General features: G+C 40.4%; 1 protein-coding gene and 1 long non-coding RNA gene across 4 annotated transcripts in view; one reads left to right on the forward strand and one right to left on the reverse strand.

Annotated features, from left to right (window-relative positions):
- Window positions 1-24,274, reverse strand: part of ptprea (protein tyrosine phosphatase receptor type Ea) — a 49,974-nt gene that overhangs the window by 20,872 nt on the left and 4,828 nt on the right. For 2 of the 3 annotated variants that reach the window (XM_034860357.1, XM_034860359.1), the window contains exon 2: window positions 4,414-4,681. The gene's annotated coding sequence lies outside the window, so the exon portion shown is untranslated. Of the gene's footprint in view, window positions 1-4,413; window positions 4,682-24,274 lie in introns of those variants that run through there. The other variant, XM_034860365.1, reaches the window with a different exon arrangement.
- LOC117936883 lies at window positions 6,440-19,319 on the forward strand. The gene is made up of 3 exons (XR_004655041.1): window positions 6,440-6,493; window positions 18,862-18,961; window positions 19,067-19,319. It is a non-coding gene; the product is annotated as an uncharacterized LOC117936883 (long non-coding RNA).

A 24,274-nucleotide genomic window follows, 5' to 3' on the forward strand; every position in this document is an offset into this window, starting at 1 on the left:
AGTTCTGAAGGCAAAAGGGGGTCCAACCCGTTACTAGCATGGGGTACCTAATAAAGTGGCCGGTGAGTGTATATCCCCCAAAATATCTTCTCATTCCCTGAGAGAAGAATGGGGGGAGGGGGGGAGGCAGTGGTGGAGAAACAAGTGATAAGCACTGCTGCGGGAGAACAAAAAGCCACTTGATTCTGAGGGGAGGAAAAGAGGAGGAGAGGAGATGTGGGACCAGAAAGGATAAGTGAACGGCCCACGCTGCGAGGATGAGGAGCCTTCCTCTGTTGCTCTGCAGAGACTGAGCCGACCTGTCTGCTCAGTGCAGACACAGACTATAAAACCCTCACGCTAGCCTTTAAAAAGGGATGCAAGGACTGTTTCATGACATGTCCCCAGACTGTCTGCATGAGATGCAAGGTTTTACTGTTGAAATGCTCCGGTTGCCATAGCAAAACCTCAGTACTACACTTAAAGCTCCCTTATCACACACCCGGCGACAACAGGTTTGACAAACATGTAGAAAATCAACTGGTATTTTCACAGCATGGTACACATTTACAGCGCTTGTCGACTCCAACAGCAGCCTGCCTCCTAGGAGAAGCTGGAAGTGGTAGCACAGTAATTATGCTACCAAAAACCCAAACCTAACACATTTTTCACAATCCTCTTTTGCAGGGTCACGGCCCCTGCAGAGCACATTATGAGCAGCACTTTGTTGATTAAGATTGTGTAACCCTGTTGTTTGGTTTCTGCCTGAATTCTATAAGAATATGAGTCATTCACTGGGGCCTTGGGAACCATAGTGAGCCTCATTGTCCTCCCTCCTAAGAAGGCTTGTAACAAATGATAAAGGACACACACACACACACACACACACACACACACACACACACACACACACACACACACACACACACACACACACACACACACACACACACACACACACACACACACACACACACACACACACACACACACACACACACACACACACACACACACACACACACACAATATGGAGAGCAAATGAATTCTACATTGAAGGCCTCTTGGAAAAAGGAAGTACAACATCCAGTCCTCACGCAGTGCTGACAAAAGCTCTGTGAGACGGGTCGACATGCAGGGAGAGTCCTGGCCAGCCACTAACAACTCCTGAGAGAGGCATGGAGACATGACAGGCCATCAGAAATCATGGGCATACACACCAGGCAGGGGGCAAGAGGAAAAAGAGGAGGGGATGACACATTTGGGTATCACTAAATCTTAACAGCAGACAAATGTGTTTGACCTGCAGGCCACAGAGAAAACACAAGGGTCAAAATCTAAGCTCTGCTGATAACTATGAGACAAGAGAGAAACTAAACTGAAGAGCTAAATGGAAATTTTAGACTGTTTTTTTCCCAAAGGAACTGACAGATTGGTTTAAAAAAAAGGTTAGACATCATTGAAAGTAATTTTAATACCTTATATAATCTGAACTTTTTCAGTATGGGGATCAAATCCCTGCCGACCCTCCAATGCTAGTGAAAGCAAAAGCCCGTGGGCAAATACATTCTGAACCAGCACTGTGTTCCTGAGGTGAAAGGAAATTTGAAGGTTGAAGAGCTACAGGGGACTGCACTGCAGTATGTAAACTATAAATATGATTTGGGGGGGGGGGGCCTTTAAGAAGGAGAAAATGTTTAGAGAGCAAAACAACCTACCAGCAAAAAGAAAATACCTTTGCTATTATGAAAACATTTCACAATTGCATTTGATGAATGAATGTCCTATTTTCCTGACAAATGCGATGTGCGATCTGGGTCACACTCTTGATAAAAGCTACAAAAAGCTACAGCCCGTTCCTTATGTGTGTAGGACTGCATTCATGCACGCGCGTGTATGCGTGTTTGTTTCTGCAGCGTAAGCACATGCTGTCCTCCATCTGCTGTTAGATAGAGACCATTTCCTTTCCTGTGCAGGCAGCCCACCAGCCAGCCTTCCTGTACTGCTCTGCTCCAGAGCGGAAATGGGAGCGAGTCTGCCACATAGTCTTGACAAAAACCCTGGATAAGATACGTACACATGCAGACACATGTGGTCAGACAATGACTTAGCCACATATTTTAACAGTCTCGTCTCCTCTCTCTTTCCTTCCGTCTGAGACGTCGGGCTTTGTTTTCTCATTCCGCCATCTACTATATGCTCATTTATTAGGGTTCAAACCACGGACGGGTAGGACCCTAGTGCTTGTGAGTTGGAATAAGCCAGAATCACAGAACTTGGCCCAACGACTGGAAATGATGGTCCTAATCGGTCACATGGTGGTAAAATAATTAACGATCAAGTAAGTGATTTTGGAAAGGCCACGTCCCTCCCACCGTAAGTCCAACTGACTTGAAATGACTCACACATTTGCATCGTGATGCGCTCCACAAAAAAAAGCTTCATGGATCATAAAGGACCGCCATGATGGATGTTTTGGTAATTTGCAAAATGTAAAAAAACAGTAAAATTAATATAACTTTGTCAGTTTTGATTCTATCAACACCAAAATTGGTATGCAGCCTAAATGACCAAGACTGGCCAAAAAACATGGCCTGCCATGAATCAAAGAATTTTCAAAGGCCGGGGCCTGGCAGAAACTTGGTAATAACTCACTAACAATTTTTCCAATTATCATAAACATTGTGACATACCTTCAGTCCATCTTGAGGATAAGGCCTACACAACGATTAAGAGCTCCACCCATAAGGGATGCAAAAAAATAGCCACATATGAATAGCCACATATTAATGATTGTTAATGGTGAGTGTACTATGTACAAGCGCTTTTAGTATTTGTTAAGACTAGAAAAGTGATGTTTAAATACAGTCCATTTACAGCCATCTTTTGGCTTAAGAACACAAAAAAGGATTAAACCCCGAACCACCGCTTGAAGCTATATTTTTAATTTTTTATGGTCAAACACCTCCACAACGTCATTTAACAGCTCGGTGAGGACCAAAATTATTAATTTGCACAACAATATTGTTAAATACAAGAACAGTCAAAAGCATGGGTGTTGAAAGGCTTTCACAGTTATAAAATGTCCAATCAACCACAAAGCTTGGGCTTTATTAATGGGAAAGTGAATTTGTAGTTAAATATAGAGACCATGTGTGCATATGAGTAATTTGAAAAAGGCAGACTATCCAATTTGGAAAGCCCAAGTGACAAATTGAGAAAAAAACATCTCTAAAAAGGAGAAAAAGGGGCCCGTGCACCAGGCTCATGGTTCCAAATGCTTGTACTTAGTGTCGTCATTAATTCATAGGTGTGTTTTGGGCATAACCTGCAGTAAACCAGAGTGTCATCTTCCACTCTCTTTTAAAGCCAGGCGTGTTTCTACCTTGGCGCATTCCTGTTATGATGGCGGATTTGCTAAGCAGGGAGGAGAGATTTTCAGAGTAGAAACTAATCTGCTTGTGCGTGAAGTGAAAGCGTGCAAGCAGATCATGTATGGCACGAGCACTATGCCAACAAAACTCCACAAGGTGAAGCAGGTGTTAAAATGCTGCGTTACTGACTGGTTTTGTTGGTCTGTGGTGCATTCACTTTCCGCTTCCTCAAGATAGCAATACGCCAATAATACACATGGACACAACTCCCTGTAAGACCAGCATGCCCATGGATGCACAGATGGGTGCAGGTGCATTTGCTTAAAATTACTCATGCTTTTATAGGACATGGACGCTGGACATGAAATTAAAAACTGTGTCGGTCTTAAACTAGCAAAGACACTTACATCGGGCATTATGCTGTGACAGGCGTAAAAAAGGGCCCTTAATGATACTGGCCACTTTAATGTCACAGTTTGCTTTTAAACCTTCAAAGAATATGCTTCAACGATGTCAACAAATGCAGGCACTCAAGTTGAGATTCATAGTGAAAACTAATAAAAAGCCTTATTTTGGAAAGCAAGACAATGCATTTAACCAACAAATCGACAATGTCAGTTTTCAAATTTGAATACAAAGTCAAAAGCAGCTCCATTTCACAGAAACCTAATCAGATATATTTTACAAAAGGTTAAATACAAACTATACCATTTTATATCGCAAACACTGTCACTGATTTGAATGATTTGAAGCTGCAGCATGCACGGTCAAGTTAATGATGGTTTTATTACTGTACGCTATACTGTGCAGGCCTCTTTTCTCACTACTGTCCAACTTCCTTTTACTTGGTCCTTTGTTATCAGCTGACACACAACAAGGCATACATTTCCAGAAAGAGGAAGTGACTGAGTGGCCAAAAATATACAGATATACAAAAAAAAAAAAAATACCCTGGGCAAATTAAAGGGAGTTCCCGAAGACTGTCTGACCTTCTAAGAAGCTCATGACAGCAGTTAAATGCATGTATGTTGAATATGCAGGCCACAGTGTTCTAAATTACCTGGATGAGTGTTGATTCAATGTATTCTGATTCTCAGATCCATAATAGCAGCTCACATGGTTCTGACAGAGTCCAGTAGTCACATTGTCGTCGTGAGGGGTTGGACAGAAGCTGGGCGTGAGGTCCGCTCACACAGCCCAGTGAGGAGAGATAATCCCTGGATCCAGGCGGAGGTGAGTTACAGGTCTCAGCACTTCACTTCCAGGGGATCACCGAGCAGCAGCAGCCAGCATGGCACTGCTAGCCTTAAAGTGACACTGCTCACCACCTTTGTTTTAACAGAAAGCAAGAGAACAGAGAGCATGTTAGACAATTAACAAGACAGAAAAGACAGAGCTACGGATGAGGAGGAAAAGCTGGAGGAGGGGGAAGGTGAGAGACAGTTCCTGTCTTGAGCAGAAACAGTATGTAGCAAGAAGACAAGAGTGCAGTTAAAAGTACAGCTTCCTCAAAGCAAAAGGGTGTGAAGTAAAAAGGAGCCCCCATAGCATTATGAAACAGCACTCTTTAGGTTACCATTCAAGCATAATGATAAAATCAGGCTTTGAGGAAATAGGCAAATCAACAAAGGAATGGTGAAGCATGCGCTACGTCTAAGGAGGTGCCCAGGGGTGACATGCAGATGAGCACAAAATGTAACTATGGTGAAGAAATGACATTTTAATAAGTCAGGAGGGTCAAATGACTTTATTTTTGGGGGTATCAGTTTAAAGAATGTCTCTAATGCAAATTAGTCGTCCAAATCTAGCAGACTCTTGTGCACAAGACTTTGTATCCAGGAAAACCTCGTTTAACATCCCCAAAAGTTCCCCTGATTTTTAAATCTACTGACGGCAAAGGGTATGCATGCATATCAACACAGATATAAAACCCGTCTTTTACACAAAGCCTCTTTCTGTCTAGTTTCCAGCATATTAACTTTGATCCCAGAGAGTTAGACATGTCCATTTTTGTTGAACTATTTTACTTTAACTTTTTCTATGAGAAAATAGTGGTGCGTACTTTGCATAAACTGTAGTAGAGATTGAAGGTAGGTGCCATCTAATATATAATCCCTGCTTTTACCCACAGGAGGCCTGAAAGGAGGGTTTGGAGGGAGGAGGGGGGTTTGAGAAAAAAAAGGGACAAGGAGCACGATTTATCTACCTGGGAACGCTGAACAGCCTAAAAATCTGGAGACCGCATTTTCATGTGGAAACCTAGTAAGTCCAGTTCAATCTTAAACTGAAGGATCCTGGGTAAAACTTAAACGGGCTGATTTACATCAGAAAAAGTTCTGTCTTGAAAATGTCAAACCATTCCCAAAACTGGAAAAATTCTTAATGCTTACAAGTGTTTCTTCTGCTTTTGCAACTTTGACATATTGGAGATACAAGGTTTGCATCTGCCACGGCGGGGAGCATGCAGAGTGGTTGCTATGGTGACCTTCTTGTCTAGTCGAGCCAAAGGGAGGTGTTCGGGGGTCCTCTCTCTCCCTCTCTCTCTCTCTTTTTCTAGGCTGTAATGACACCTCACCTCCAGCCCTACCCATCTACACTGCTTTTCCATCTGGAAGCTCAATGAAAACAGGCAGTCAACATTTGCTCTATGACACTCTGGAAAATGAGTTGTCATGCTTGAGGATTTCCATGACAGCCAAATAATGGATTGAGCTAAAGAGTCAGTGCTCAGAAGACGGATAGAGTGGAACACAGAAAAAAAGATCATAACGTTCATTCTGCATAGTATAGTTTTCCATTTTCACCTAAGTTTCTGGAAAGCACTGTGAGGGAGTATGTCAAGTCACATATCATCTCAAAGTTCATAAATAAATAATACTGACAGTGTGGAATCAGATCAAGCAAACTGTTGAATAATAGAAGAACCTTCCTGTAATGCAATCAGATACAGAGCATAAGGCTCTAGGAAAAACACAGCAACACATAACAGCTGCTGAATGCAGAATACGATTTGTATGTAACAATTCTAGTTATGGCCCTTCTGTGTGTGGAACAAGCTACCATCACCATTTGTGCTCTCTCACAGCATGGACATGGCAGTGCTGCTGCAGCAACAGTCCCACCCAGACAATTGGAAAAAGGTAAGAAAAGATAGCCTAGAGTCACAAAGATTTATTTGGATTTAACAGGTTTTTACCTGCCAACCGAGCTTCCCCAGGTTGTGCACAACAGGTAAACTGACTAATTCAAACAACAACAGCCTTTCTCACATACTTTGAGAATTTTTTTTTCTAAGCTACAATAAAACAGTCACCATCATGTTAATTTCAGAGTTCATGTGAGGAAATGCAGGAGCCCTGTCACTGACAGTGTGTGGTGAACAAGGCAGCACTTGGTGACGGTCTACAGCTATCAGTGTATCACTTCCTCCCAGTCATTCACTGATTACACAGTGCATGTGATATACACTAAATAAATACGGCCGTTACTCATACAAGATTCATACTACATTTTGATTTGAAATGACAAATGGCTGCTCAGCTATACTGCTAAAGTCATTTGTGCTGATCTTAAAGTTGTAGGACTCCACGAGGCAAGAATAAAAGTTCTTTGAATTTCTTCAGATTTGAGATTAGGTCCATAACAGCTGCTAATATCTGTAGGCAGAGCACTAGCTGCTAGTAAACAAACAGCGCAAGAACACTGATGCAGAACATGAGGTGAACATTTGCTTCACATACAAAATGAACAAACACAAAAGAGTTTCGACAGCAACAAAACACAGAACACACAGACACACAGACAGACAGAACACAGAAATGACTGATCATCTCTGGCGCAGTATCAGCTCTCTGTGAGGTATATGTGTGTGAATAGAAGCAATGCTTTTTTTATATATCTATATTCTGCTTCATCTGAGGGTGTAATCGATTATCCAACATGTGGACTTCCGCAGGTGTAAGATTAACAGTTTCACCAAAACTCTCATACAGCGGTTATTTCCCCTTACAAGACCCTAAGCTCAGCTGAAAATACATAGACTCAAGGTGATAAATGATCTCTCACACACACACACACACACACACACACACACACACACACACACACACACACACAGTCAGTTGTGGTCAATCAGTTCAGTGCATCACACCGAGATCTCCAAGTGCACCAACACAAATCCATTTATAGAGATAGGCTTTGAGGGCAACCGCTGCCACACACACACAGCCAAACAGAAAGACTTCACCCACTGAGGAGCCATCTGAGTTGCAATCAGGCCACAGCATCAGTCCAGCACAACACTGTTTACACAAGTCCTCTCTGACCTGCCACTGTGTGTCACTTCCAAAAATCACAATAAACAGATGAGTCCTCCATAAATGGGTCCCAAGACAAATCTCATGTCACGACATGATTAACAGAACAGACAAAATGTATTATCCAACACAAAATTAGCTTTTTTTGTGATAAATAACTGGATAATTGCATCTTCTCTGGCCTCTAATTCATCAAATAAATAAATCAGAGTGGGGAAATTTACAATGCAATCTGCACTTAATTAGGCTCTGCTTTAAGGGTTAAGGACAGGAACCACTAAAATAGAGAGATTCTTTCTCAGGTAATATAAAATATGAAATCATGCCTTGGCATAATGGAAAATAATAAGCTATTATGTAGTAATAAGGTGTTCAGTTTTTAATGATATGGCTTTAATTAGAATAGATCAGCAGCAGTCCATCACCTGCTTTACCAAGGCAGAGAGAGAGACGTTAGAGAGATGTAGAAGTGAGAACTCTCTGTGATTTATCGTGTTTACAGGCAACCTTAAAAAAGGAACAAAATCAGCCCTGAGATTAAAACTGCAGCAGTAGGAAATTATAATGAATGGCACCGCAGGAGAGAAATTCATGCACAGGGACGTTTTGCCTCTATGATCAGATGTGAATAGAGCCGTGTCCTCATTGAGCTGTCCACACATCGTGAGCTTAATGTTCCAGAGCGAGAGGACAGACGGCAACAAGGAGAGTGATTTTGTTAGCCTAGACTCCCTCGCCTGTCCGTCTCACCGGTGTATCTTGGCTTTCAGGTTTGTTGAACAGCACTGAGTGGCCCTTCGCCAAAGCAAGCAGGATGTGAATGTGATAATATCATATTATATAGCAGCTCTTCTAAACTTGGCAATTGCGGTTATAATCAAATATCTAGAAATGTCCTGAAGGGCCCAGGAAGGACTAGATCAATGGCCGGCAGACTGTGTATTTGAAAGACTACATCAATAGTGTTCTTCATTTAGTGGGTAGATAATTAAGAACTCTGATTTAATACTCACCCGTCGCTCTCTCAGATCAATAACTAATAGAGTGATGAAATATGCCTGTAAAAATGTAGGAAATATCCAAATGCCATGAACATTAAGCAAAGGCTTAATGTAAAATCTATACCAAACACCTGCAAATCTAATAAAATTCCTTTTGGAGAATTGGTGCTAATTAACCATGTTTGCATGCTTACATGCTAAACTAAGATGACGAACATGGCAAACATTATACCCACTAAATATCAGCATGCTACTAGCATTGTCATTATAAACATCTTAGCATATTGATATTTGAAATATTATATATATATGTATGTATATATAAATAAATAAATAAATAAATGAATGAATGAATGAATGGTATTTAGCTCAATGTATTTTGACTTATATCTGCATATGATAACATCCAGTTGTCTCATGAGTTCCTGTGATTTTACCCCCCATAAAGATGCTGTTTATTGTACTGTTTGTCGAATGACAGTCTATGAAAGTTAGCAACACATAATGTGCTGACATTGTGTGGGCGCAGACCACTCTTACATTCCATTCCATCCTCCTACACACCTGCCCTATAAGCTTGCATTCAGTTATATGCTATTTTGGTTAAACAATAAAAACAAAAGAGGACACGTCTGGACCGTTGTCAATCCTGGACCCAGAAATGACTTATAGTAGGCCGGAGGCCTCAAAAAAACCTTTAGTTTTTTATAACTGCAGCATGTAAACACCTAAATTATTTAGCCTTCCATTCCACAATCCGATATGTATCCCTTCAGTAGTGGTGTCTCTCTTCCCATCCTGCTCTCCCATCCTCTCCCAAAGTTCATTCTCCACGGCACCTGGGAGCAGCTCAGACAGAACGGGGTTAGGATTAAACAACTCCCCAGCTCAAGATTCCCTTCAACACTTGAACTCCATAAACCTGACCTGGTAAATATTCATGACAGACAAATAGTGGTAGAAGGGGGTAGAAACGAATACATTATCCACACATACATGTTGGCAGCTACAAACCCTTCTCTAACACACACCCAGAGACAGAGACAGCAGTGGGCATGTAAGAGACATACACACCCACACAAAAGGAGAAAAAAAAACTATGGATGGCCCTATGGATTTCTCAAGCTTTCGGTGTGTATCTTTCTGCTCAAGGCTATATGTCTTGTCTGTCTGCACAACCTTGTCTGGGAACGGAGATGTTTCACACATTGGTGAGTTTTTAGTAATCAAACACGAATCTAGCTGTGAAGCACTATGAAACTATACTCTATTTCACTCATTGGTTATTTATTTTCTTGAGATCATTACGACAGAAAGGACAGGCTGTCTATTGGATGATTAACACATATATCAACAAAAAGACCTGGGTGAGAATTGTTAAAAGCTTGGCTTTTTGGAAGATACACTCTTGCCATAGGCTGTATAAATAATAAAACACTAAACAACCCCACTGTCTCCCTTCTGTCTGCAGATCTAACATCTTCGGCTACTGGTCAGATGAACTCTCTTTCTTTCCCGCTCTCTCATTCTCTCTCCTTCACGTCTTTGTGATTGTATAAAGTTTAAACCAAAGACATCTGTCCATAAGCAGGAAGAGAGACAGCTTAGCTCATATCCTGTGTGAACTGTGGTTTACTGCCAAACACTGGAGGTATAAAATTAGCCGGACTGTGAGAACTACTAAGAGAGAAGGCAGAGATAGAGAGCCCCCCCTCCAATAAAAAGAAAGACTATAGGTCTAGGAAACAGGAGAGTAAAAAAGTTGGAGCCCTACTTGGAACAGCTCTGTGTGCGCTGTCTTCCTGTCGAGTGTGACAACTCTGGCTACACTAACACACATGTCATCGTTTGCTCAACGCCAGCTCAGTTGTGTGGCATATTAGGGGATTAGCCAGATTAGGGAAGGAAATGGCACACAAAAACTGCATATTTGTGAGCTATGACCTAGAACATTTGTTCCGGTTGTGTCTAAAACCCATAAGCCAAGTATTAGTTTGCTAAAATGACTGATGATTCTGTAAAAAAATATTGAAAATGAAATACTGAAAGATTAGTAGTCTTTACACACAGGCATAATAATAGATGAAAATCTTACAGTTAATCTTAAAGTTAACGAATCACAAAAGTCAAGAACCAGTGCTCTCACAACAACTGGACATCCCCATACTGTCCTAAAAAAAGCATGCCTGCGACAGGAAGTAAGAGCTCATTGGAAGAATGCCCTATGAACTTAAATCAACAGGATATGGATGATTTGCGAGGTAACATCCATTGCACTAAGGAGCAGACACCAAACCAGCCTGAAATAAGGTTCTCAAACGTCTTTGTATCTTTCTCTTCAAAGGGCTCACTCCTGCTGATCTACAGACAGGGCTGTAAATACAGTAATCTAGTCATCAGACAGAGGGGACCTTGCACCCCCCGACCCTACCCTCCTTCCAGGAAGTGGTCATGTAAATACTCTGCAAACGCTCTGCTGACATGTAAAAAAAGAAAATGCTGTAGGCTACAGGCTGCAGCTTAGAGGGCAAAAGGATCAGATTTTCTGGTCTGGTGGCCGATGCACTGACCACAATTCCAATATTCCTCAAAATTAAAAAGCTACGATGGAATTACATCTATTGTCGCATACATGTTGTGCATTTTACAAACAGGCTCGCGAGAATTCAGTCCTGTGTGTGCCACAGTTAAGAAATTTTTAAAAGAGGATTACTTCTTGGATCGCATATTATCCAGGGGCTTAGATTACACATGCAAATACCCTGGTGTGTACACATCTATTTCTGCAGTTACAGCGACCCAGAGGGAAATCCTGATTCGGAGAGCTGAGAGAGAGGCCTGCTGTGGTACTCTATCTTTAACAGGTAACAGGAAATTGGCCATTCAGCACATCATCTACAGTAGCTGCTTCAGTCAGCCAACGGACTGATAGATGACAAGTCACACTCGAGCTGCGACACCATTGATTTTCTTCGCATACAACCCAAGACTGCTGATTCAAGATAATGTTACATTTTAAAAGGCTTTGCTGTGATATTGTGGTGATAAATTCCAACCATGAAACTGATAAATGAGTTCAGTAAACATTGACGGGTGGGATTTATTTCCAGGGCATTGATTTATATATCAGGATGATGTACACTAGTTATAGTTTATTGGTAAATCTGTTTTCTCATTTCTGTTGCAGTATCAGGCTTTTAGAGACAAATAGATCATAGAGAAGGCTGCAAACCAACCACCATGTAAGACTGGCTTTCCCATCTTTGTCTTAGGAAATAAAAAGCTGTCCTCAGTTCTGGATATGAATATTAAAACAGTCAAATACTGTACATCCAGTGAAACACATTGCCATTTAATGACATTTCACAATATTTATCAAATCCCAGTTTAGTGCAATGATATCAACTGATGCCCTATGTGATTTCGCTGTTAGCTTCTACTGATCCAAAACATCAATGCTCTTCTTAGAGCTACAGTAAATATCAATGTGGGCAACTCGACTGATGTTCTGTATCCCTTTATCTTTTTACTATCCATGTTACTGTCGACCAAGCTCACACAAAGTCAGTTAAAGACATCTTTTTCTCTTTCATCCACACTAAGCTGCAGCTTTTCAAACCTCAACACAAGCTTTTTACAGAAATGTGACTTTTTGTGGGTGCAAATTGTAACCACAAAAAAGTGAGAAGCAGTTGTGTGAAGAATGAAAAAAGATTGAGAGAGAAGTTAAAATCTTGCATACTCTCCCAACTACACATACCGGGATCCCTACATGAAAAGTGCATGCTTGATGGATTGTCTTTTTGGAAAGTTACTAAAAAAAATTACAAAGTTACCAGTTCCGGTGTCAAGTTTGGTTTTAGATAGTGTTGCTCTGGATTGATATATCAATTCAATCATCAGCAAACCAACAGCATTGATGAAAAGTGAATCTATTGATGAATATCATCTTTAAGATGCACCTTTATTTTGAAATTGCCAATTTATATTAATTATCTTTAGATAAAAAAAAGTGTTTTTGTATTTTAGTATCTTTTTGTGAGTTTAAATAAATGTAACGAATTGTTTTAACAGCACATATGAATTGAAATTGCGGCAGGCCTTGTGATTTCAGCAAATATGTCTTTGTCCAAAGAATCAATGTAATATCTTTTTGTGATAAAACTTGTGATTAACACACCTATTTCTAGATGCAGTTAGCTTGAAGCATACAGCACGCCTCCAAGAAGACACATTTCTATGCGCCTTAACCATTTAAAAAGTCACAATATAGGGCCTCAGTACTTCATGCTAATTCAGTCACTCTGACGACAGAAACAAAAACAAATGCAAAATGAGAACAACTATACCATTAGTTCTGCTGTATTAAAACAAAGTATAAATTACAATGGAAAGTCAGAGGGCAAAGCAGAGGTTTAACCTAATTGTATGTTCCATTCCTTAACATATGTTGGCTGTCAGGAATAGTTGTGGAGTTTGCTGAGTAAAAGAGGAGAAAGAAGAAGAGATTGGTCAGGTGAGGAATGAGATATTTATGAAATTACCTTATAAACACGACTGTGGACACAGCGTTTTCAAAGTGTTACTGTTACTGATCATTGTGCCAAGCTAGCAGCTGTGTGATGGATTTCAGACACATCTACTTGTCTACCTCTGCATCTCTTTGCATAGAACAAAGAGTAAAAGAGCCCAACCATCAGAGGATCACCATTTTTGTGTAATTTGCCCTCGCTGCTTGTCACACATGGGTGAGCAAACACAGTACAATGGTCGTCTCGCACGCTCAACACAGGCATGCAATTACTGAATGTGTCAGCTACACTAGTCTCAGGCATTAATACTTTCAGGAATGGGAGAAAAACAAATACACAAACAAACAATTTGCCATCAGGAAAGCTGATAGAATTCAAAGTGAATCTGTGGATATATCTGACAAATCCAGCAACATGACAGTGCTGCATTGTCTGTGCTGGTATCAGACAAGTGCAGCATCTTGGCATACACAGCAAACAAAATCTGAACAGGATATTGCATCCCTCATGGCATAAGCCGCAAGCAGCCCCCGTCATTTTTAGAATCAGTGACATTACACAAGCGACTAACAACAGAGATGCCATGTCAGCCTCTCCAGAGAGTCACAATTGTGCGGATTAGACTGTCATTAATACTGAATCTGGATTATAGCAATCCTAAGGCATTTCTATAGCTACAGATTACTTCTATCCCAGCCGCAGCAATGAAAGACAATGGCACTTTTTGTTCCCACAGAACTGACAGTACCGCACAGAGACAAAAGGAGGACTCATTTCTAATAGGGTCAGGAGTGATTAGACAAGCGGCAGGCCTGGCAGCCCCTTGAGAGGCCCAAGATCCCCCAGAAATCCCCAAAAATCAGACTGGAATGTCAGATTACAACTCCAACACCAACTCGCCCAATAGTGTAGTTAGACGTTATAAAACAGGTTAAATGGCAAAATAGTCTCTAAAATGCGACGTTTTATATATTGTTATAACATGGCTCTGTAGATATAAACAATGTTAACAGAATATATCTTTGCAGGATACATCAGAGTGATATGGCGATAAACAAATGGCACCCAACTGACTAGACATCTTAATATAGGCCCTATCTTGTTATGGCAGCCTATCCATTATGGTCGTTGTGAGTGCTGTTGTGCTTTTGATGCATAATTTATAAGAACCGACAAAAAAAAAAACTAAGATTTTACAGTTTTACAGACTTACAAGCTTCATGCTCATAACTTTTCTAAATGGCATGACTGTTTACTGTATCAGTTTAATAAAAAATGTGCAGATTTATTCTGACACAAATCATATCACTGTTCCTTTCTTATTGCTTCAAACTGAAATCTGAGCAGTACGGATTAGTCCTATTTCAGGTATATAATGAGATCAAACAAACAAATAGTCTAATATATTAGGTTTCCTTAGCCTTTGTTCACTCACAATAAAAATGTTTTATTGTTTTTTTTAAACGAAGGAACTGAAAAAAGACCACTCAAAACACAAAGTAGAGAGAGGATCAGTGGGAGTAACTGTAAACAAAAAGTGAAGACAGGAAAATCTGAAGACCGAAGGGGGCGTCAGAGAGGAGAGAGACTAAGACAGAGAGAGAGCGAGAGAGAGCGTGACCTATCCTAGCACCACAAAAACAAATGACATCAGAGAAGCTGCCAATCAGCTGACGTGGCTCAGAGAGAGGCTGTAAGAATTCACTCCAGCTTTTTCCTGCCACTACGCTATCACCCTGTCAAAAAAGCAGAACAACTGCTCACTGAAATGGAACCATGGATTAGTGGGATCTCACAAAATGGATTCACGCAGACCATACATTCTTCATTGTGACCTACAGCAATGACTATTGCAGAAGATTTAAGCGAGTAAACAAGCTCAGCCCGTTAGTTTTCATGTACAAATCTCCTGTAAAGACACCTCTGTCTAATTCAATCAAAGACTTAAAGGGAATCAATTTAGAGGGATTTTAAAAAAAAGCAATGTGTCTTATTGAATTCAGTGGTTTAATTAAGTATAGTGCTTAAAACGGCTAGTTCTAATGAACTTAGTGAGACGCATCTTTGGTAACGAGGCATAAACCATTACAAAGGGCAGTGCTACAGGCACTCCCATTGACTGCCATTTCAAAGCAGACTATATCATCATCATGCCCTTTATTGATTGAAATCACAGTTTTTCATTAGAGCAAACACATTTTTGGATCTATAGACTGCACTGTAAATAAATATGAGGAATCCAAGCAGACTTTACTATGTGCTAAACTAAACCCCATCGTCAAATCATAGCTTAGCAACCGTAACTCGGGACAACAGGCGTGGCAACTTACAAACTAAGATTGATACATAATATTTATAAAATTTGGAGGGTGTTCCAAACACAAGAAGAAAATTGACAACATGTTGTTGAGTTAGAGCTTATAGACACCTATGCATACTCTTCAGGTGGCACTAAATCAGACTGTAGGTAGCCGATAACTCATTAATGAAGATATTTGCAAAAATATCCACAAAGCCTTTTCTCTTGTAACAAAAGAACTGAAATGTAGCCTGCAGTTTAAAAAAACCAAAAAAAACAAGGGCGCCTGGGTAGCTCACCTGGTAGAGTGTGCAGCCATATATAGAGGTTCACTCCTCAACGCAGCGGACGCGGGTTCGATTACGACCTGAGGCCCTTTGCTCAGTCTCATTCCCACTCTCTCTCCCCTTTCATGTCTCCATCTGTCCTATATAAATAAAGGCTTAAAATGCCCAAAAATAATCTTAAAAAAAACTAAGTAAGCATAAATCTAACCACTGTTTTACTTATCCAAGTATGTAATAGAATATGTTAGAGCATTATTTGTAATGCTCTAACGTATTCTGCATTTTCAGTCAGATTTTACAGTTTTTTGCTTGGGACATGTGGTGTTAGCCTCAGTCACTCTTAGCATCATATTATGTATGCAACTATCAAAATAAAGAACATTTCAAGCCAAGTTGCCCGGAGACAGCGCTTTCCAGCAACTCCCAGAGCTCATGTTACCTTAATGAGCTTGACAGCAACTAGGACAAGAAATTTATTTTGTTTTTTAAAACAGAAGCGGCACTTCTTCTCAGGATGTTGACAAAAAATCATTTCAAATCTAGTGAGCGTCCAAAAGGTCAAATGCAGAGTGTGCTCCCGCTAATCAACCCACCTACTGATCCAGAAAAAACGATTTGAACTCCTTATTTAATTATCTACGTTTCATTATCTATGAGACAAAGTAGACAGATATTGATTTTAATGCTAACCATTTTGACAAGGATCTTCAGAGATTCTGTGACAATCCTATGATATGAAATAGGCTGTGCCTTTCTCGGATTCATCATTACCAACAAGTCCTGCGCTAGAAATAAAAAAAATCTATTATCTGATTAATTGCATCTGAATTCAGAGCAAAAGATTATACCCCAGCTGTTTCAATGCAAAGCACATTGTTTAGCTTATTTCTAACAGTAAACAATCCAATCAGCAGATTCAGCTGGACAGTGAGCGAGTATCAGTCTCTAATGACGGCCAGCGTGTTCGAGACAAAAAAGATATACGGCTATACGCTATACGGATCAAAAGAATTCTTTCAACAACGTTATGTGATTAGGGCCCATACAATAAAATGCAAAGCTAAATATTAACCAGAAACCAAACAGAAATGCATTGGATCACTCAGTAGAATTCCAGGTATGTCTACTCTGTGAGGCAGCAAGATAAAAAGATAAAAAAGAGCTGAAATAACAAAGCAAAAAAGTGTGTATTCATCATTAGATGATAAGATGTGACTCTGCAATGGGTTTCGTGAATTAACAGTACAATGTACAATTCTGCCTACTCAACTTCCCAAGTGTTGACATTAACTCATATTCCAGGTTCATCAAACCACCAACATTAATTCATTTGAATTACTTAAACAGAAGATGTATTTCAAAAGATAAATCCAACAAATTAGTTCAGAACCCAAATACTGGCACGCCCATGTTATCTCTGGCAACCGAGTGTGCTTTAAGAGAGGAGATCCAAGCAGCAGCCCTTGCTACCATCACCCCAGCAGGATCTGAAGGAAACATAATTGAATAGATGCAAATGAAGGATGTGTTAAAAATTCTTCTTCATCATGGTAGGGATGTATTTTGGCAACAGCAACCACAGCTCCCTGTGTTTCTTCTTTCCCAGTTGTGCTTGTGGTTGTAGTTTGAAAAGAGATATACAGCCAGCCCCCTCTCCCTCTTTCTCTTCATTTCCCCTGCACAGCTTACACCCAACCCCCCTTACGCGTTTTGACAATAACCAATTAAAGGCGCAGGAATGCGAGGGGAAATCTGTGGCCTGGAGTCTGTGGGTTTTATTTCAGACTCACACTGATATGATAGTAACAACATGGGTGGGGAACCTATAAAAGAAAAAAACTTTGCTTCACCTTCCCATATTTTTGGAGCTTGTGGAAAATGGCAGCCATAGTGGCAGCTGGTAGTATCAAGCTACCACCGGCAGACAAATGAAAACAATCATGCAGAGCTGTGGGAGTTCAGGCTGTTTTCAGGACAACAGTGCACAGCTCTGAAGGACCAACTGCTCACTGGTGCATGAGAAGCAGCGTGCAGCTCGAGCTGAATGTAATGAAAATGGATTCAAACTCGTCTGCACTAATGAGTTTTTACCATGAGACTGAAGGCATCTCTCTGGCTAACTAAGCGGCTAACTAGTCCCCTGCTGGGGCCCAGCTGCTAGATGTGATAGTACAGTAATGAATGGAGAGCAGAGAGTTTTACTTATTTCCTGTTGTAGTTGAGCCAAGTCGGAAAGGCATCACCAATGGCTCAGAGCTGTGTTGGATGTGTCAGATTTGGTTTAAAATGTTGCCTAGGACACAACAGGCTCAGAGTTTTTCTCGAATCAAATACAACACAGCAAAGCAATCAACACTGCAATACAAAACAGGTTCCTGTTTGGGGCCAAAATCCCAGCATGCTGTGCTTCTAACAAAGCCGGCAGTGCTATAGCATCAACTGTCTGCCTCCACATAGCTCATCCCAGGCAGTCATGAAAGCCTGCAAATGAGGGAGTGTCTACAGAGAGCAAGGCGTTTTCCCTCTCTGGGGAGGACAGATCTGATGATCAAATCCTTTCCTGTCTCCTTGTTGAGCCCTTCTCTGCAGCAAACAGAGGGTCTCATGTGTCACACTCCGCTGCCCACCAGTTTTGATAAAACCGCCTAAAAATGCACAGCACAGAGTTTGCAATTGCAAAAGGAAACAAGGAAATGTTGAACTATTTACATACAAATTCCATAATCCCTTACACACATTTTAGGAAACCTCAATGTGCAGCAATGGCAATCAACTGATAGAGTGGTATCCTATAGCCTACTACTATAGATTTACTTTAAATATATATTTGTTAAAACCACAAATACAGCAGAGCTGGATGTGTGATTAATTAAAACATAAAAACAACATGGATACACATGTAGGGCCATCCAGTGTGGTTGTTTTCTGAAGCATCTGTGTTATTTCTAGGAGAATAACAAATTAGTCATTGTGCACAGACACAGAACATGTAGGAAGCCCAAAAAGAATGCATACTCCCAGTTTGAAAAATACATATCCCATAATGTCTTTTTGTCTTCTGATAAGGCTCCAGATGCAGAGAGACTGAAAGCGGCGAGGAAGAGGGTTTGAACAATTCAGAGTTCACCAGCAGTAAAATAGACATTTGTGTGAAGAGCCACCCACTGACTCGGGTGGGCTTACAATGAGAAACACTGTGATATTCAGCCCTGGGACACATTATTATTACGATTACCCTGATCTCTAACCCTATTTGTCTCCATGTCTTGGTTCTCTAGGAGAAGTAGAGAAAATTCTAGTCCATGTCTGCCTGTGATCCCAGTTCCTTTTCCAACAAAACAACTGTCTCACTGAACAACGTAGCATGAAACAAGGAGGCCCAGAGGGGGAGTGGGCGGATATAGGAGGACCTAGGCTGCATGTTGCTCAATTATCATCACCATGTGTAGCTAACACTATATTTCAAAGACATGTGGTGCATTAATGAAAGAACATTTTAACAGCTCTAGAGTAAATCACAACCACTTCCTTTTTAATTCTGGAAATGTTTGGTTTGTTTTCTCCATTTGAGCAGGATACCTCATTGTCCATTTAGGTGAATGGCTTAAAGTAGAACTGAAACAAGTACTTGATTAGTCAATACATGAAACTATAGGAAAAAAAACAACCTGTAACTACTTTAATAATCTAATCATTTAATACATTTTTCAGGAGAACATGACTAACGTTTGCTTGTTTTGCTTCTCCAATGTGAGAATGTGAAGTTATTCCCAGTTTTACCTGTATGAATATAATATAATTTGAGGTTTTAAACTGTTGGACGGACAAAACAAATTGTCTGAAGACCACACTCATACTCTGGGAAACTGGGCGTTTTAGTGCTACATGCTGACCAGAGTGAGACCACATATTTACAGTAATGCCCCCGACCACAAGTGCATTAAATCCTTAAGTAAAGGACAAGGAGGTGAAAAATGGAAGGAGAATGCAAATGCTGGTTACCAACCATCTGAAAACCCAAGAATGCTAAACTACACAGAAATTTCACATTTTTCGGTGGGGGCATCCCACTACTAGCTCCACTTCTGTAAAAACACAAAATAAAACTTCATGGTTGAATCTCTGCTGCCGGCATCAAAACAGAATCTAATTATGATGAACAAATATCCCTTCGTTGTAAGTGAATGGCGTTGATCTGTCTCTGGCTGAGCACAAAAAAAAGACTTTGGCAGTGTTTAGAGGAGTGTGACTGTCAACAGTGTGCTTTCCCAGTGGGCCAACATATTGTATGACCAAATGCTGCACTGATTAGCAACATAGAGCATTGCTTAGTTTGGGGAATTTACAACTTACACATTTAACCAAAGAAAGAAAGCATGCATGTTGAGATATGACTGGTTTCTTTTCATACATAACAGCCTGCTGCTCAGTGAAAATGTTTCACAGCTCTTATAGATTATATCTCAAGAGCTGGAGGTCAGTGTGACAAAGTCATGGTGTGGCATGTGTTTTCTTACATGGATAAATCAATCCAATCTCTCCAAGAGAACCAGGGCTATTATATTATTATCTACTCAAAATTATTATTGATGACTAGGATTCATTGTCTGATGGAAAATATCTTATGTGATGACAATATAAACCATTGTGACCATTAAACTGCTTTAAAGAGCATAATAACGTTAATCAAATGTCAAACACTTTTCAGTTGTGAGATATGGGGATTTCATTGGAGAGTTGACATCTGGAACAGCAGCTTTTAACAGTAATATAAAAAAAAAAAACGTACTAATCAAACAGTGTCATTACAACAGCCATAATAATCTGCCCTCTTTAAAATGAATAGATTAAAAGGAGTAACGGCAGCCAAATACAGACAAGTCTTCATAAGTGAAGAAGTTAGTCTCGCATTGCTGGAGTAAGCGTTGGAGTGAGGTCTGGCTACACCGTACATACCAATCACAATCGTCTTTGGCGGCGCCATGCTCCTGAGGCAGCAACGGTGGCTCTGCAAAATAGTCCCAGACCTTGTTTCGATAAAACAGCTGGATAACGTTACATGGTTAAACGTAATTTGCTCTTACTACTGTATTGCTGAATGCACCTGGTCCACGGCAATTCCCACCTAACGGCCCTGACGGTTAGCAGAATGGCTCTCCATCTATCGTATTACAATGAAATATTTCTGGTAGGGCTGCACAAATCTTTTTTTTATTGTGACGCAATATTAAAGACTTCGACATCTCGCAAAAGAGACCGTCAGTTGAAAGAAAATATCAGTAAAAAACTGTACTTTAAAACCTTTCAAGAACACGACTTCTGCAGTTTGGCAACATTTCGAGTTCTGACCTAATGAGATTGGAGAGGTGTTTCAGTGTTAGTGTTTGGTATTCAATTTCTGAAAGGTGCAGGCACAAGCAAACAGTTTGGTGACGCCATCTGAGCCTTACGTCCTAATTTTTAATTAGTCTAGGTTAAACTGTATACCGCGGTAAAATAGGGAAGAGGTTTGACGGTATCAAAATTTGGTTAACAGTCTAAACAGAGATTTCTGATGTCCATCTCAGATCTTTGTGTTTTGTTTTATCTAAACCATATCCTCACCTCCTTTTTCCCCCCACACAGAAATGCAAAATACCATCACACAGCAGCTGAAATTACATCCTTAAACACTGACAGGAATTCAATAAGATGAAGCATGTTCAAGGTCCATCCCCTCATTTTATTCCAACATACTGCATGATCAAGGCAGCCTTTAACCTTGGTCATTCATATCGCCAAGGACAGCAGCTCTGATTATCATCCCATACATTAGCGCTTTCTGCTGCTCACCTGAGCTTTACGTACCTATCAGCATGCAAGTCATGTCAGCTGAGCTAACCCCTGACTGTGGGCTCCCTGCCGCTTCCAACAGTGCTCATTTAGGCACATTTACAGCGGAAAAAGGCCTCGACAATTTGAAGCTTTCCATAGACTCAGAAGATAAAAACGTGGTTATGATGAAATAGACTTAAACTAAATTTTCATGCAACACAAAAAGTGAAAATGCAAAAATGTAATTAATGCTTGTCTCTCTCTCTTCCAGTCTTTGTGATGCGATCAGAACACTTCATTCTTACAAGCCTCAGGAATTCTGGTGTTAAAAGGAACGTTGGAGCAGATAAGACTTTGAATGAATAAGATAGAAGTGATGCTGACTACTTTTTGCAGTGCAAACAACTGGTGGTGTGTAAAATTTTATTTATTTGACACAACAATCAAATCAAATAAGCCATCCTTTTGAATGAGCCTATTGTACTTGTGTGAAAATGTTTATTGGAGTTACTCCAGTGCCTTCGAACTGCACTACTAAGAACACAATGGAAATATTGAAGAGTTGACATGATGATCACACACAACTCCCTGTGTAGCCGCTCCAAAAGAATGAATAGGAAATGGGCTGCTTTAGTAAGCATCCATTATTCATTAACCACTGTACTCCTCCATGTCAACAACCTCTGTAGTGACATATTCAAACCATTATTTCCTCTTTCACTCACTCTTTGCTTGTCTAATCCAGTCACACCCAGCTTTAATATATGATCAGCTGCCAGTTTTTTGAGAGCCTGTAAACTCTAAACCATCCAACAAAACACTTTATAATCCAGCTGTATTTGATGTCAGACAAGAGCCTACAGTATAAGCTGCAGCTGGTCATTGTGGTATTTTATGGAGGCGCAAGAGAAAAATCATTGCATGTGCTGACATACTGCACACAAAAACAAATCTGAGAAGTCTGGGTGGGACCTTGATGCGTCTCCAGCCAGGCTTTATAGTTTATGGTGCTGCAGAAATGAGGGAAGATAATCACTCTTTCTATATGCACCATCGCCATGTGAGACACAGCACTCGCCTGCTGCTTTTGGAATCATTAAAAGCCACTTCACATGTTTGCAAGCAAGTACATTGAAGTTCCATGTTTAACAAAAATATTTTAGAGGGACAATAAACCACAAAATAAACCAAAAGACTATTAAGAAACATAAATTAACAATGTACAATAAGCCTCAATTTCACACTATTTGCGTCATTCTTTAACCCCAGAGACATGGTTGTAAACATCAAGCTATCTAGGAATGTGTGGGTGTGACGACTTGTGTGCATATAAGATGAGAAGAGAACAGCCTTCAAGGGAAAATCCACAAAAGCTGAATATTTCTTTTCCTGACTGTTAAAGCGATTTTACACATATTGTCAGATTGTGAGTCACCCATTTTTTCCCCACATAAAACAGATTATTCGTTTGTCCTAGTTCATGCAGATTAAATAAAAGTGGACTGAAACATGTTTAAAGCCAGAGCTGTAGATGTTTGCTTTTACTTTCGTTTAAATCAGGCCACATCGCACAGGGATTTAATCTCTTCTGGGCTCCACCCTGCTTTCCCTTAGCAGGTCACCAAATTAGGTTGCCATATTTTGGCCTAAAAAAAGGGGGGGGGGGGGGAAATGTCAGAGCTAAATTGAATATGAGTTATCATGTTAAAATCACAGCTATCAACATGCTGCCTCCACCAGCAGCTGGGTAGAGTTTGAGACTGTGTGAATATAACAAACAAACCATCTTTGGCAGTCTGCTGCTTTTTGGCTATTTCAACAAGATAAATTGAGCAGACAAAAACATTCAGATCTTGAAGGTTTTCAACAATGTGTTTCTCCCCCTTTCTCCCCACACATAGAACAAGTGCAAGGTCACCAGCTCAATCTTCAAATATATGTCTTTTAAGAGCTTTGTGTACTTTGTAATGTGCTCATGCATTGACAGAGTTATACAACAGAGAAACAATTTGATGGCTGGAGGGCGGAATACTCCCATATTACTACATGGCAGCAGTTGTGAAATGACATCATGCAGTACGTCCCTGGGCCATATTATCTTATTCAAACCAGAGAGTCCTGACCTAGTTGTTCCCAACTTTGGGCTCAAGATCCATTCTGGTTCTGCACTTGTCTTGCAAAACACTGGACACATTGAGCTCTTCCGGGGCCCGTTTCAGGAAGGAGAATTAAAAATCTCTGTCTAACCCTGAGCTCTGAGTTGATTTACCCGGAGATGGGAAACTGAGTTTTTTGGTTCCAGAACAGTTGATTTGAGTAAGTTCAATCAACTCAGAGTAGCTTCACTCAGAGTAAAGTGCATGCACCACCACTACAAAAAGGGAGCATGAATGGAGCCATTATACTACGATACACCATGGCAACAACCACAGAAAAAAAATCACTTGCCATACTTTACCCCTTTGGAACTGTAAATACTCATGTACACACACTGCAAGTTTGAATATATATTTTGTAAAAAAGCAACACGGTTGTTGCTCCAAAATAACTCATTTTTAATGGCTCTCACTGGTTTGTCTTCAGGGAAATCTACAAAAACTAGGGATGTCCCGATCCCGATCTCGATATCGGATCGGCCCGATCTTTTCCTATTTTCCCGTGATCGGAGATCG

The sequence above is a fragment of the Etheostoma cragini genome, chromosome 21, assembly GCF_013103735.1.
Source record: "Etheostoma cragini isolate CJK2018 chromosome 21, CSU_Ecrag_1.0, whole genome shotgun sequence".
Lineage (NCBI taxonomy): Eukaryota > Metazoa > Chordata > Actinopteri > Perciformes > Percidae > Etheostoma > Etheostoma cragini.